The sequence below is a fragment of the Schistocerca piceifrons genome, chromosome 1, assembly GCF_021461385.2.
Source record: "Schistocerca piceifrons isolate TAMUIC-IGC-003096 chromosome 1, iqSchPice1.1, whole genome shotgun sequence".
NCBI lineage: Eukaryota > Metazoa > Arthropoda > Insecta > Orthoptera > Acrididae > Schistocerca > Schistocerca piceifrons.
The window spans coordinates 688,905,999-688,921,196 of record NC_060138.1 but is presented as its reverse complement, the minus strand read 5'-3'; positions in this window follow the sequence as shown (position 1 = coordinate 688,921,196).

Here is a 15,198-nt window from a genome sequence, read left to right as displayed (position 1 = left end):
GAAAGAGTGCGAAAACAAACATAAATTATTAAAGAAGCAGGAGAAAGAATATGTAAAATTATTTGAAAAAATAAAACTCATGCCTAGCAACTACCTAAACTACAAACTAAATATGGGAAAACTGAGATATTTCTTAATTCAGGTACTTAGGTGAAACGAATCAGAATCTGGCCTAGAAAAGATTGGTTGTGAAATTTATTGTCGCAAAATTGAAACCGTTTTCAGACTTATGAAAGACAATAGTAACAAAAAATGCACCTCGAAATATACCAGACTGAGACACAACAACACAGTCATCACACCAGAGTCTCATGATGGGATTAAATACACATTTTAGACAGAAAGGACAGTGAAGAAATTCAAAAGAGAGAACAAAAAGTAATCAGGAAAGTTTAATGTCCAAATTGTATTGAAGAACAAACATGCACGCTACAAAGAAATTGTTAAGTATATACAAACATCTACTTGGATATGGGAAAATGCATGCTGGGATCCTAGGCATGTTTTAAAAGAACAGAACCAATCAGATTTACTAAATATGTACCATGGCAGATTTCTACGAAACTGCTGTAAAGCTGAAACTGAAACAATAAAATGGATCAGAGCAGATAAAAATGACCCAAAAGAAATAGAAATAATACAACTTGATATACCAGACAGAAAAAAATAGGTAAAAAATTAGTGACTGGACAGTAGGCCTTGCAGAAAAACCCAAGAAACTCAGAAGAGCTTGGTTTGATAAGTGGAAAAGATCCCATTCTAAGACAATGATAGTAATATGGGCTCAAAGAGAAGTTAAAACAAAAACCAGAAAATGCCCCTTGTTGTACATAACATTGTACACTAGGGACCAAATGCAAATAATAATAATAAATACTTTTATATGCTTGTGAGATCAACTGTGGGTTGCACACTATTTACAGCTCTATTCAGTCAATAATTTGACTGTATCTAGTTTGCTGTTTTTATCAGTATGCTCGTATCAGTACCAAACACATTTTAAAAATGATGCCAGTATACACATATTGTCCACTCGTGGTCTCGCGGTAGCATTCTCACTGCCCAAGCACAGGGTCCCGGGTTCGATTCCCGGCGGGATCAGCGATTTTCCCTGCCTCAAGATGACTGGGTGTTGTTGTGCCATCTTCATCATCATCATTCATCCCCATTACAGTCAGAGGAAAGCAATGGCAAACATATCCACTAGGACCTTGCCTAGTACGGCAGTGCAGGCCTCCTGCATCGTACCCCTACGTTCTATCAGGAGTATGGGACTTCATCATCATGATCATACACATAACAAATAAATTTATGTAGAATGCAGTTTATTCATCTTGTAAAGTACAGTTATAAATCAATTACTTTAAAAAAATAAGGTTATAATAATTAACATATTTCAGCAGGCATTTCTGCATTTTTACGCATGATCAACTTACCAAGAACATATATAACACTTAACATTTTTCCACTGTTGTATTAAATAACAATCTTTTTAGTGGGTCAAACTCCATATTTAACAGATCTGTGTTATTTAATTTATTGTAAATTTTTAATCTCGTGTACAATGGTGTTTGAACATAAACTTTTAAATTATGAAAGGGAAAAAATTGTCAAGAGAGTTTTGATTTTTATAAATGAGAATAAAAATTTCATAGATGTACACAGAAGAAATGGTTAGTATTTTTAATTTTTTAAATAATGAGCAACACAATGTTCTTTTTTGGACTAAACATTATTCTTATTATTCTCTTTTGGAATGTAAGTAATCTTGGGCTGTTCGTAGGGTATCGAACTGTAGTCTCAAAGTAGCTGTGGTAGACTATCTTCCTAGTGCCCATAAGGGTAGAACCAGATAAGACATTCATTGCATAAGCTAAGCTGTTTAGTTTGTTTGCTAAGAAGAGTACAAGTGCCTTCCAATTTAAATTTTTGTCAAGATTTAGACCTAGAAATTTTACATAACTTGCTTCAGTCATTTCTTGATCACCATGCACTATTTTTATGGGAGATTCTGATGATGTTTTAGCACTGAACTGCACTAATTGTTTTGTGACATTGAGTTTTAATCCATTTTGCTGAAACCATAAATCTAGGTTTCCCACTATATTTTCCACTGTATCATGAATTTGTTCTAAATTGTCATTTTCGGTTAAAACTGAGGTGTCCTCTGTGAAAAAAATGGAGTGAACATCAATGTTTAAAGGTAAATCATTTATGTACAGCAGAAAAAGGTAAGGCCATAAAATTGAGTCCTGTGTGACCCCTGTACAAATCTTATTCCAGTCAGAGAATAATTTTTTTCCTTTTGAATTTAGAATAACTCTCCGTTTTCTTTCTGACAAATAAGATTTGAACCACTGCAATGCCCTGTCCATGATCCCATACCTCTCTAGCTTGTGTAGAAGTAATAAGTGATAGACTGCGTCAAAAGCTTCGGTCAAATCACAAAAAATACCTGTGACCTTTTTACCCTTGTCTAAAGGAGAGCTTATCTTTTCAGTGAATTACCTGATAGCATTTATTGTATTTTTCCCCTTTGAAATCCAAATTGTTTCCTATAAGAAAGTTTTCAGGATGTTTTGCAACAATCCTTTCTATAACCTTAGCAAAAACTGGCAGCATGAAAATAGGGCAGTAATTTCCCATGTCATCTGGTGAGCCTTTCTTGAACAACAGAAAATTTTTATAGTCATGCAGTGTGCAAAGTGTTGTGAAACATGCAACCTACCTTCAAGTTATGCACTAGGTCTAATAAGTGAGAGTACATGGCAATGTGATCACAGATAGAAGTTATGCTAAATGTTTTAACTTTTACTACAATGTAAGTTATTTCCAATACATAGGAACTACATTGTGTGTGTGTGTGTGTGAAATTGAATGATTGAGTCACACTAAGTAAATAATGCATGTGACTACTGACATTCTACCGGTTTCAAGACAAACAGCATGTTATCAAAAAAAAAAAAAAAAATTGACTGTCCCTAGTATAGTGCGTCCTCTGGACATCAATAAATGGCAAATTTAGCTATAAGGCCACACATTTGAAAAACATGTTAGTGCTCAATGAAGAATCAATGGCATCTCCCAAAAAAATATTAATCTGTACATCTTGTCTTGTTGTATTCCCCCTGTAAAAAATAGATGAATACTTAGGCAGAATATACATATTATTTGACTAATTATCCATGAAGGAGTATAGAGGCATTTCATTATTTGGGTATTCTACACTACTGGCCATTAAAACTGCAGCACCATCAAAACAGCATGCAATAAAAGTGAAACTATCTGTTGTGAAGTTATCTTCAAACTGCATCTTGTATCAGTACTGAGAATTTTACGTATCAGTTGTGAAACATGTGGTATATTTATCATGACATTTTTTGGAATGACGTTATCCCATTATCAACTGCTATAAAACCAGTGTCAGGTTTATGAAATAAAGTACATGGGGCAAAAGGATAGAAATTTTAAAGTAAGGTTTAATGATCATAATAACAAAGAGAATGGCTCAACAATGGAGGCAAAGCACCTCAACAACAAGATGGATTCACTGGGTATCATCACAGAAAAGCATGAGGGTACTGTACATTGAAGACAAAGGGAGGTTGCTGTCAAATTTAGAGGAAGTTGAGATATTTTGTGCTTCAAGACAGGAATGCATCAGCATATTCAATGAGAAGGCTCAATGTCCAAGGGGCATTCTTGGCCCCACTTTAGTGCTGTTCTCTTTGAGAAGCAGCCACCAACTTATTCTAGTTAGCAGTGTAATATTTTATGTTACTTATTCTATACAGAAGCACAAATTGCAACATAGGTCTAGCAATGGTTTTTAGAATTTGCTAGGACTTGATACATAATGTTCAAATATTTTACAATAGACAGGAACATCACTGAGGACTGTGATACATACAGTCTGGGGTAGTACTATCTTTGGTATGTGAAGGCAGCTGCAGTTAATTTACATCTGAGCCTTGTGAGAGTATGATAATCAATACAAGTTGAGTTTGGAGCAGTTTTATGTTTTACAATGCATTTTTGTTGGATTTTTGCTGTTGACATAGAAGTTTTAAGGTATGTTACAGTACAGCACATATAAACACTTACATAGTCATCAATATGTGTAATATTACAATGTATTGATTTGTTTTCTTGTTTTACAGCACTCAATAATTGGATAATGTAGTCCCAAAACATGTTGACTGCCACAGGATGGACTGAATTTGACAGGTCAGATGTGGGCCAGTGTGAATGTTTGTTGGGGCGGGTAGCTGTCAGACAGCTGTGACAGGTGAGCTGAATGGAAGTGAAGGTGGCTAGGAAGCCATGAGGCCCAGTGGTCATCAGGATTTTTCCAGGCAGGAAGAGGGGTGTGTTCTGGCAATATGGTCGCAGGACCTGTGATATGGATTGTTGTCGCTAATATGATTTTAATGAAAATACTTTAAAATTCATTACAAGAATGCTAGAGAAAAACCAATGACAGTTTTAGAACCATGGAAGTAGGATGAGCTCACTGAACATAAACTCATGTCTGAAGCTTTAATAGTTAAAAAGTTATTTACATTATTACCATTATTGTTTATAGTAAATTGTAACAACTGAATCCATCAAGAAAGTCACAGTCATGGTACACCAGATGAAAGAGGTTAATGCTTGCGGTATAATGAACAGATTAAACAACTATAAAAATGTTATAAACAATTTAATTTGTTTACATAAATAGTGCCATAACTATGAACTCACCCATGGAGACACAAAAGAACTTTATCACTATGAGTTTCTTTCCTTAATGTTCCAAAACTTTCAGCATATGTTGAATTGTGGTTGTGATTTCTAAAATAGGTCAAATTAGTGTTTTGAACAGAATACCAAATGTGGTTTTCATGTGTTTGAAATTTGTTTCAAATTGTTAAAATAATATATAGAAGATCAAACAGTCCATGGGCATACTGCCGGTTCATAGTGTCCCATCGGCACTATGGACCAGCAGTACACCTGTGGACTGTTCAAGCAAGAAATACTCTGGGAGAAACTGAAGAATCACAATATATAAATGAGTTTGTTAAGAGATTGGAAAATGACTGCAAAGACTTTCATATGTTTTATCATAAGCAGTTATATGAAATTGTTATGAAAATTATGAGTGGTGGTCGAGATGAAAGTATCTGCATTGAATTGAGAAGTGGTCATATGATCAAACTTTTAAATAAGCACACGGGGCAGAGCTCAGTCTTTTGCCTGTCATCTTGTGTCTGGAGTGATGGTGAGGTATTTCATCTTGAATTGGTACTGATATTGGCGGTGTGAATGCCGTGAATGTTATTTTTATGTACTGGAACTTGTATATTGTGATTTAGTGCATTCTTCTGGGTGTAATGCTACATCTGCACAAAGTAGTGCCAAAACTTGTGCTGGTGATAGACACAGTTCAGGTATTCAGTGAGTTATTGTTGGTGACCACCATTCACGTACAATGTGCTTCTCTAAAGAATAATTGAAAGGGTTTCATGTAAAACTTAAAGCTGATCTGTTTTGAGCAATGTTATCCCCCCCCCCCCCCCCCAACTGATGGTAGCAAGCCACACCCAAAGTTAATGGCTGTACATTACCAACAAAATTGGGAACAGGGGGCAAACATCTTAATTGCATTGGCTCATCCTGGATTGAGCTGCATTTTATTCTATTGATATTTCGGATTGGTTGTCCTAGTATCCAAGCTGTACTAGTGACCAGTTAGGGTGGGGACTCATGAGTTTCTGTACAGTGTGGCAGTGTGTAAAAGCAGTAGCAGCAATAGTGCACTTAGTGCACATGATAAGCATAATAGCAAGTGTCAGTAACGGCAACAGCAGACAACAACTACATGGTACATCGCCAGTGAAGCAGTTCTTATGGGCAAAATCAATGAGCTGCAGAGGCAGTGTCTACATGGTATCAAAGTGGGAGGCACTGCATTGGCACTGAGCTGCAGAGGCAGCGCCTTCACATAGTATCACATGCGGGCAACATCGCATTGGTTCCAAGCACCAGAGGCAGCGGCTTCACACACAGTCACATGAGGCAAATGGCGGTCCATATAGGGGGCAATATTGCATTGCCATTGGACGAAATGCAGAGCAGCAGAGGCTGCATACATCAATGTGGAAATGCAAGTTAAGTACAGTCAGCAGCTGCATTGTAAATTTTTCTCATAGTCCGCAACGGCCAATGAAATTATTAATTTGCAAATTGACTGTGGGTCAGAGAGTTCAGGGAGTGATGTTAGTAGTGATAGCATTGCAGGGAGAAGGAAAGAAATAGATTGGATGCCAGGAAGTTATCTGAATGCATTTTTTAAAAAAATTCTGAATAAGAAATTAGAAAAGATAGTTTTACAAATATAAATGGGGTACATAAAATCTGAGGTAGTTGGAGAGTAGATTTAAAATAGGAGAATAAAACTGGGAATATAAAAACTGAAATAAGTAGAAATATAGATGCAAAATTGGAGGATATGGAATTGAAGCTTGGTGATGTTATAAGTGCAGTGAGTGGAAAATTTGATCAGCTAGATAGTAAATTCACTGAAATTACAAATAAGGCTGAAAATGCAGTTAAGATGGTCAAGGGAGTTATTCTCAGAGTTGATGAGGTAGGAAAGGGATTGGTAGCCAAAGTGGAAACTGTGGAAGATCATCCTGTGGGAGGAACTGAGGCATAAGAAAGGAAATGTATAAACTTTGAAATACAAACAAATACAGAGTTTAAATCAGTGAATGTAGGAACTGCTGATTGTTATAGAAGTATGGGTGAAAAGCTGGATGGGAAAGTTAGCAAAAGAGAGCAGTCAGCAAAAGAGAGACACAGATAAATGAATTAAAGGAATCAATAAGTGATGTAGCAGCTGGACAACGTAATTTAATAATGGGGGAAGGATTGTGTACAAAACCCTTCAGTGGAGACAGTAATTACCATGCAGTGGACTTCTTGGCTACATGTAAAGATAATTTTGTTGCCAGCACAGTGAAACAGCTAAAATTAAATTTGTAAAGAGGCATTTAGAAGGGGGAGCTCAGACACTGGGTAATCAGCATGAAGAAAAATTTGTTGATTTCAGGACTTCTGAAATAATGTTCTTAAATAAATACTGGGGGCAAGATAACCAAGTAAGATTACAAATGAGTTTTTGAATGACTCAGGATATAACAATGATTAGAGAGAGCATGAGGCAATTTTGTGCAAGAGAATTAAATAAATTAATACATTTGGACTGGTCATTGGAAGTGCTTACAGAAATGTGTACATTAGAGAATGCTTCCAGAGTCATTGCAGTGGGAACTCATACACAGCACTACTGATTCTGTAGAAGAGTTTCTAGATTTCATAGAAAATATAGGTAGGGCTCTGTGTTACACACCAAAATTTGTTGAGCATGGGGATGGTAATTACAGCAATAATTTCAATGAAAATCATAGGTATGGGTGTAGAAATGATCGGAGTGGGCATAATAATCATAGTGGGAATTGGAGATACAGACAACAGGGAGATAATGGGAATTATAATGAGAGAAGGGAGAATTTTGAACAGAGGAGAGAGGAAGTAAGGCAATGGCGAGAGTGCACATGGTTCAAAGTTTCAGGGCAGACCATTAGAAAAGTAACAGGAGTCTCACTCAAGGTCCATAGGGAGGCTAATGGATATGCAAAGGTTACACAGGGAAGACAATTGGCTAAAAATGGTTCAAATGGCTCTGAGCACTATGGGACTTAACTTCTGATGTCATCAGTCCCCTAGAACTTAGAACTACTTAAACCTAACTAACCTAAGGACATCACACACAGGATTTGAACCTGCGACCGTAGCGGTCGCGCGATTCCAGACTGTAGAGCCTAGAACCGCTCGGCCACTCCGGCCGGCGGAAGAGAATTGTAGTGAGAAACAAAGAAGAGAGTTTGCTATATGCAACTTGGATGCAACAATAGGTAACAAAAATATGTGCAAAGGGTTTAATAAATATAGTAATTAGAACAGGAAGCAACAATATTAACAATACATGCAATATGAATAAATGTAACAATGATGATACTAGCTATTATGTTGGGGAATTGTCTGTCAGAAATAGAATGATTGGACTGAAAGATCATGACAAAATTAGAGTTGGTTTAGCTTCAATGAAAGTTACAGAGAATTCTGAAGCAAAGGCAGTCACTTTGCCAGAAATAGAAACAGATATTGATGTGGCCAAAGTTAAGTGTGGTGGATCAATGTATCAAGTAATGTGAAATATCTGTACTAAGACGGAGTCGGGCAGTCTCTTGTTTACTGTTGAACTGTGTGGTTGACTTGTGCAAATGTGTTACTTATAATAAAGCATTATTCATTTAACGTGGTGTTTACAATTTTATTTTGCTATGAAATCCAACTGCACCCACACTTGTAACCCCATGTTACACATTTTCCATGAACTTCCATGGTTTGAGCAATTTATGTGTACAAAATAACTCAGGACAATATGGCTAACAATGACTGCTAAGACACAGCAACCAAATTCATCTACCACATCATTGCCTGTGGTCATTTCTCCCATTCTGATTTGCCACCATGTGCTTTGAATCATGTGAAATTTAAAAATTATGAACAATTTGCTTTGTCACCATCACAACTCTCTCAACAAACAGCACAGACAGTAACCATTGCTGCACTAGTTTCTACGCCCCATGGACATTTCCCAGAACATTTTACACATAACATTGCTCTGTTTAGTGGATTTTCTGTGCACAAACATTCTGTAATGTTGCATGACCTGTTTCTTACATTTCTTGAGCCTAACCTATAACGCAGACCACTGCCTTGCTACAACATGATGCCATATTGCTGACATATGCACATAACCTCATCTGATTCAACAACAATTCGCAAGTGTTGAACCCAGTGTAAAAGTAGCAGAGCATGAACAGTGAACTTTTACCAGTGAACAATCTGACTTTTACTGTTTCTGCCTCATCTGGTGCTCTTATCTTGAGCAGTTGCACCTGAACCTTAAACAATACACTGTGCACTAAGTTGTGCATTCCAAATTTTTCAAAGGCCATGGCCGTTTCTGCCGTGCTGTTCATGTCTACCACCATGCTTGCCATGCTGGTTTACATGCATGTACCCCAAGAACAGTATTAAGTATAGTGCCCAGATACAGTACCAGCCTCTACAGTCTTAACATCTTCGTCAGTGTTTGCTCCATCTGTACTGCCATCTTTCTTGGAACATTTACCATGACTGCCACCAACCACTAAGGCCCCCCAAAGACACAGTTTTCTCTAGTGGGCATCCTGAATGTTCACGACATCCTATCAAATGAAACATTGTTCGTCACATTGGTTACAGCTCTACATGAGCATATGGATTTGATGTCTGATCTCATCCCTATGGTACTGTTGAGGAACCACAATTCTCGAGCATTTGTCAAGAACCCAGCAACAGGCAATTCAGACATAGTGCCTGGAGTATCACTCAGCAACCTCACACCTTCTCAACTTTGGCAAAAGATTAGAACACAAATAGACACTTCATGCATATCCGGCAAAGCTCTGTGGTCACTTTGGATAGTTAAAATACTGCCAGCCATATGCCTATAACTCTCATCTCATGGTAATGACCCAATAAAAACATTTTTATGGCGATTTCATCAACACCACCTATGGTTGGCAATCCTGTAAACACTTCAGTATGCAGTTTCACACATGGCCACAGGAGGTCATGGCAATTGACAACCTCAATCAAGTGGTACCTGAAGGTGGTGGTAGAAAGCCTGCTGCCCCCACCACTCCAGCTCGCCTGCTCTCCAACACAGCCTCAACTGGGTCCATTGCTGCAAAGACAGATGTTACCCCTGGTTAGCAGTCACACTACTTGTATCCTCCGTGTTAGTATCAAGTCGACCACAGGGATGTGGTTCAAAGTGCCACCTGCCTTGCTCATGGGACCCAAATTTGCCCCGAGGGATAAATTATGCACATCATCTCATGAACATCCTACAGGGTGCCTACATCAGCACCAGTCATCTCATAATAAACAACTACTGTCAGGCACACTGTACATTCTTGACATGCTCCTCCTGGCTGTCACTGGTGCAGATACTAGTTTTCTACCCCTGGAATTGTTTACTGTGCCACCTCCACCTTCTGTCCTGACTCTGTGAGCGGCTAACAACTCTTTGCTTAAGGTCTATGACACTACTCATTTGAATCCCAAATTTCAACCAGCATTTTGTTTTCTTTTGGCATTTAATGAGGCTAACATCGATGAACCTGTGTTAGGCGTAGACTTCCTGTGACACTACCGACTCTCCAGACCTTTTAATGGCCACACTGTTACAATATTCCTTCAATCAACACATTGAGGGCTCCTTCGTAGCATTCAAGGGTGATGACTACTGCCTCTCTGCCACAGTTAGCTGAACTCATGTGTCTCACTTCTGACTTTGTGAATTCACTGCTCAACCAGTGACTTGACATCACAGCTCTATGTGCAGGAAATGCATCGCTGCAAGCACTCATCATCAACATGTCAGTGGAACTGGTATGTGCATGGAAAAACACTGCTGAACTCCCATCATGAACACCCATTACTGCACATGTTGTACACCCAAATCCCACAACCACAACCATGGCTATCACTAAGAAGGTTCATGTTGAACTGCCATTTTGCTCACACACATGGTGAGCAAACTTCTTCCTCCACAACTAAGAGCTTCAACAACACATCCGCCAACGAGGCAGACAACACCACCTTTGCAACAGTTTGCAGTTTTCTCCCTCCAAGCCTATACAAGTCTGTGCCAACAGACCCACTGCCAGTACAAAGCACGCTCACCTCATCAAGCGACCGTGCCACACGGTAGCCGATCTGGCCTCTGCACCCACAGATGACACTGACCATGCCCACATCGCTCTCAACAGGATTCAGCCTTCACTGCCTACACTTCAGGACAGCCCTAATTTGTGTGTGACATTGTCCCACACCCCAGAATGCCTACTGCTCATGTTACTTCAAATCCATAGAGAGCACGCATTAAGGTTATTAGAAATGAACTTGCAATAGGCTACGTATCACCAAAGGACCTCCTGTCCATGCGAAAGCATGCTGCTTGATGGTTAAGAAACTTTGCGCTGCATTCAGGAATTGTTAAGCTTAGGGATCATATGTCCTTCTGATAGCAATTGGTCATCACCTATTCATCTCATCTCCAAGAAGGACTCAACTTTCAGACTTTGAGAGGATTAATGCAGGCTCAATGCGCACACCATTTTGACAATTACATCCCTCTCATTCAAGATTTTGCATTGCAATTATGTGGTGCTTGGCATTTCTGCATCATTGACCGTTGTAAGGCATATCACCAGATTCCAACGTACAAAGATGACATTCCTCAAACTTCTTTTATAATTCACTTTGGCTTGTTTGAATATTGCTTTATGCCTTACGGACTCAAAAATGCAGCTCAGACATGGCAACGTTTTGTTGACTCTTCATTTCTCCAGTTTTCATTTTGTAACGCTTATCTCGATGACATTTTAATTTTTTCCAGCTAAAGAACATGGGCAGCACCTTTTCCAAGTTCTCTTCGTACTCTCAGATAATGGTGTAGAGATAAATTATGACAAATCACAGTTGTGTCTGACAGAAATTACTTTCCTAGGCCACACTGTGAACTCTAAAGGCATATGTCCTACGTCGGAACACATCAGTCACATTATGAGCTTACCACTGCCCATCGCTTTTCGTGATCTCTAGTGTTTCTTGAGCATGATCAATTTTTTTCAGGCACCACATTCATCATGCCACCTCTCTTCAGATGCCCCTAACTGGCACCTTACGAGGCAAGCGTACCTCAGGCAATCACAAAGTGATGTGGTCCCAAGGCACAACTCAAGCCTTTAACAACTTGAAAATGGATCTAGCTAATGCAGTCACACTAGCTCTTTCCAGCACTGACGCCCCAATTTCAATCTCTACTGATGCTAGCAATATCACGATCAGTGCTGTGCTGCAACAACATGTAGGCAATACCTCTCAGTCACTACACTTCTTTTCCAAAAAACTGTCTGCTTCTCAGCATATGTGATTCGCCTTTGATAGGGAACTTCTTGCTGTCTGCGAAGCCACATGCCATTTTTGAGAGGCTACCGAGGCATGTGACATACTATTTACATGTACCACTGTCCTCTCATTGATATACTACCTAATCCTGCCAGTGACCTCCCTCTACACTGATTTCAGCAGATGGAATTCATCAGCCTATATATGACAGACACCCGTTTCATGAAAGGTGCGGATAATACTGCAGCAGACTACATGTCACACATTCATACTATTACAAGCCTTTTTGACCTAGCAGAATTCATATGACTACAAACAACAGATCTTAAGCTGCATTTACTAACTACAAACAGCTCCACCACCCTACACACCTGACCGTGCTCTTTCACTGTGACATGTCAACAAACACACCACAGCCACTCATACCTCTTCCTCTTCACCAGACTATCTTTTCTTCACTACATGGACTAGCTCACCCTAGCATCAGGGTGATGATTCGCCTCATCACTGAACATTTCATCTGGCCAGATATTAAGAAAGACTGCTATGAGCTGGCTCAAGCATGTGTATCATGCCAGCATACTAATGTTGTTCAGCACTCTCAGCTGCCTCTTGGACACTTTGTGATTCCAAAGGGATGATTTAAACACATACGTAGGGACCTCCCTGGCTCCCCACCCCCTCTAACGGCCACTGCTACGTTCTGTTAGTCATTTACTGCATAACACGGTGGATAGAAATGGCCCCTTCGAACGGTATCTCGGCAGATACTGTAGCTCGAGCATTCATTACCTGCTGAGTCACCTGTTGTGACTGCTCTTCATCCATCACCGTGGATCAGGGCCACCAGTACAAATCTTTTCTCTTTGACTGCTTGAGAATTCTCTGTGGTCCAAGCAATTTTGTATGACACCTTTTAACGCCGTCCTTTGTTATGCACAATTGGAAGACCATTAATTGTAACAAATGATCACAGATTTAAAATATGTTAGCCAGGTCTAGTGGTAGTTATAAAGAAAAATTACTCATCTGGTTTTTGAGGATCTCCTTCAATCCATTGCTTGAATTTCTTCTGTTTGGAAACCAGGTTCTCTTGTAGGTCTGGAAACCCTATAGTTTGACATGTTTCTTGAAATAACAGACGACAAACTCATTGGTAAATAATTTTCACTCAGTGAAATACACTCCATTTATACGCAACTCCAGAAAAACTACATCTCTCCTTCCTTCCTTCCTTCCCACCACACAACATACAACCCATGGTGCCCAGTTAACATTGATCCAAAGTACATCAGTAAAGATATATTCATACTGAGATCGAAACAGAAAATTAAATCAAAAATAATTTACAGAAAATGAAAATTCACTCAACAGCCCTGTAGAACAATTACGAAAAACATATTTACATAAACAAAAATTTATCTTTTTGTAGTACAGTAATTTTATGAAATTTGTTTTTATCACAGAGGTTAATTGTTTTAGCACGACATATTATGCAATCGAAGTAATAACATTTCAAATAAGAGTGAAAAAAGGATAAGATCATAAATTTGAGAATATACATGGTCCAAATGGCTTATTGCATGTCACATTCCACTGCAAGGGAAAGTCTCGCTGGTGTGCATGGTATTTACAAATTTGAAAAGTAGAACATGCAGTAAAACAGGTGTTACAAAAGATTGTCATGGGTTTCTGTGGTCTGAATATTTTTTTTAAAAAAAAAAAAAAAAAAAAAAAAAAGGACGACGTCTGGTGTGTGCTGAATTGGAGGGTGGTGTCTGATGGTTCTTCACATACAGCTGATGGTCTTGATTTTTTAGGATTGGACACAGCTCGCAGGGTATTTCCTACAACACTTCACAATGTATCAGGTTCAGAATCCAATGTTCTCTAATTTTGTATACATTCCAATTAGCGATATCAAAGAAAAGATACTCATAATATATAAAAACAAAGATGAGGTGACTTACCGAACGAAAGCGCTGGCAGGTCGATAGACACACAAACAAACACAAACATACACACAAAATTCAAGCTTTCGCAACGAACTGTTGCCTCATTGCTATCGACCTGCCAGCGCTTTCGTTCGGTAAGTCACCTCATCTTTGTTTTTATATATAATTTTTCCACGTGGAATGTTTCCTCTATTATAAAAAAAGATACTCATATTAAGACAAAACTACAAAGCAAATATTAATGCATTACGGGTAACAGGACTAAAACTAACACTCCACAATCAGTAAATTTTAACTTGGATGCAGAAAATAATAAGATAAATGATTTGTTTTCTTATACACTTGACTTACTAAAGTTACTCAATTTTTTGAAAAGTTAATACTATTTTGAAAATAGTCATTTCTGTTACCTTCATCATAACTGAAAAATACGATACCACTTGCAATATTGTAGATTACAATACCAATTTCACTACTGAAAATGCGATGCTGTATATCTGAGCAAGTCCTCTGTGCCTTTTTAGCACTACCATGGCTTACAATATCATTTTACATTGTCAATAGTTCAAGAAAATACTGTGTGCAGCATAGATACTACTAAAACGTCAAAGCATCCGATGAATTCTGTGTGCTACATAAGCACTACTCAGTTCCAGGATAACAGATTATGTGTATAGTAGTTCAAATGTAAGTCCTGTGTGCTAACATGGCACAACTTCAATTGGGAATATCATGTAGTGTGTTTAAACACACAGCTAACTTCACTATCAATTTGGTTTAACTCATGGTTGAGGATAATATACAACAGCAATGAAATAACTTCTATTTATAAGCACTATGATGAATGTCCATATAAACATGTCATATAACTAACTCTTAAAGTACACAAATGAAAATGTTCTCTCAAGATTATGGGGTTGTCTGAAATTTACATACCATTTCCGGCTGAAAATTCACTTAAAGATAGATAGAATTGGAAAATGTCCACTTAGGTAATACACAAAATTATGCACTGTACACAGGTGATATTATGTATCAAATTTTGGGAAACAAGTGCCCACAGATTTCAATAATTCTCCTGATATCTTTTACACACTTCGGTGAAGATAGGATTTATTTGTTTCAGAGTTCTGGGTCATAGACATCTTTGTAAAATTGCATGGTGCAT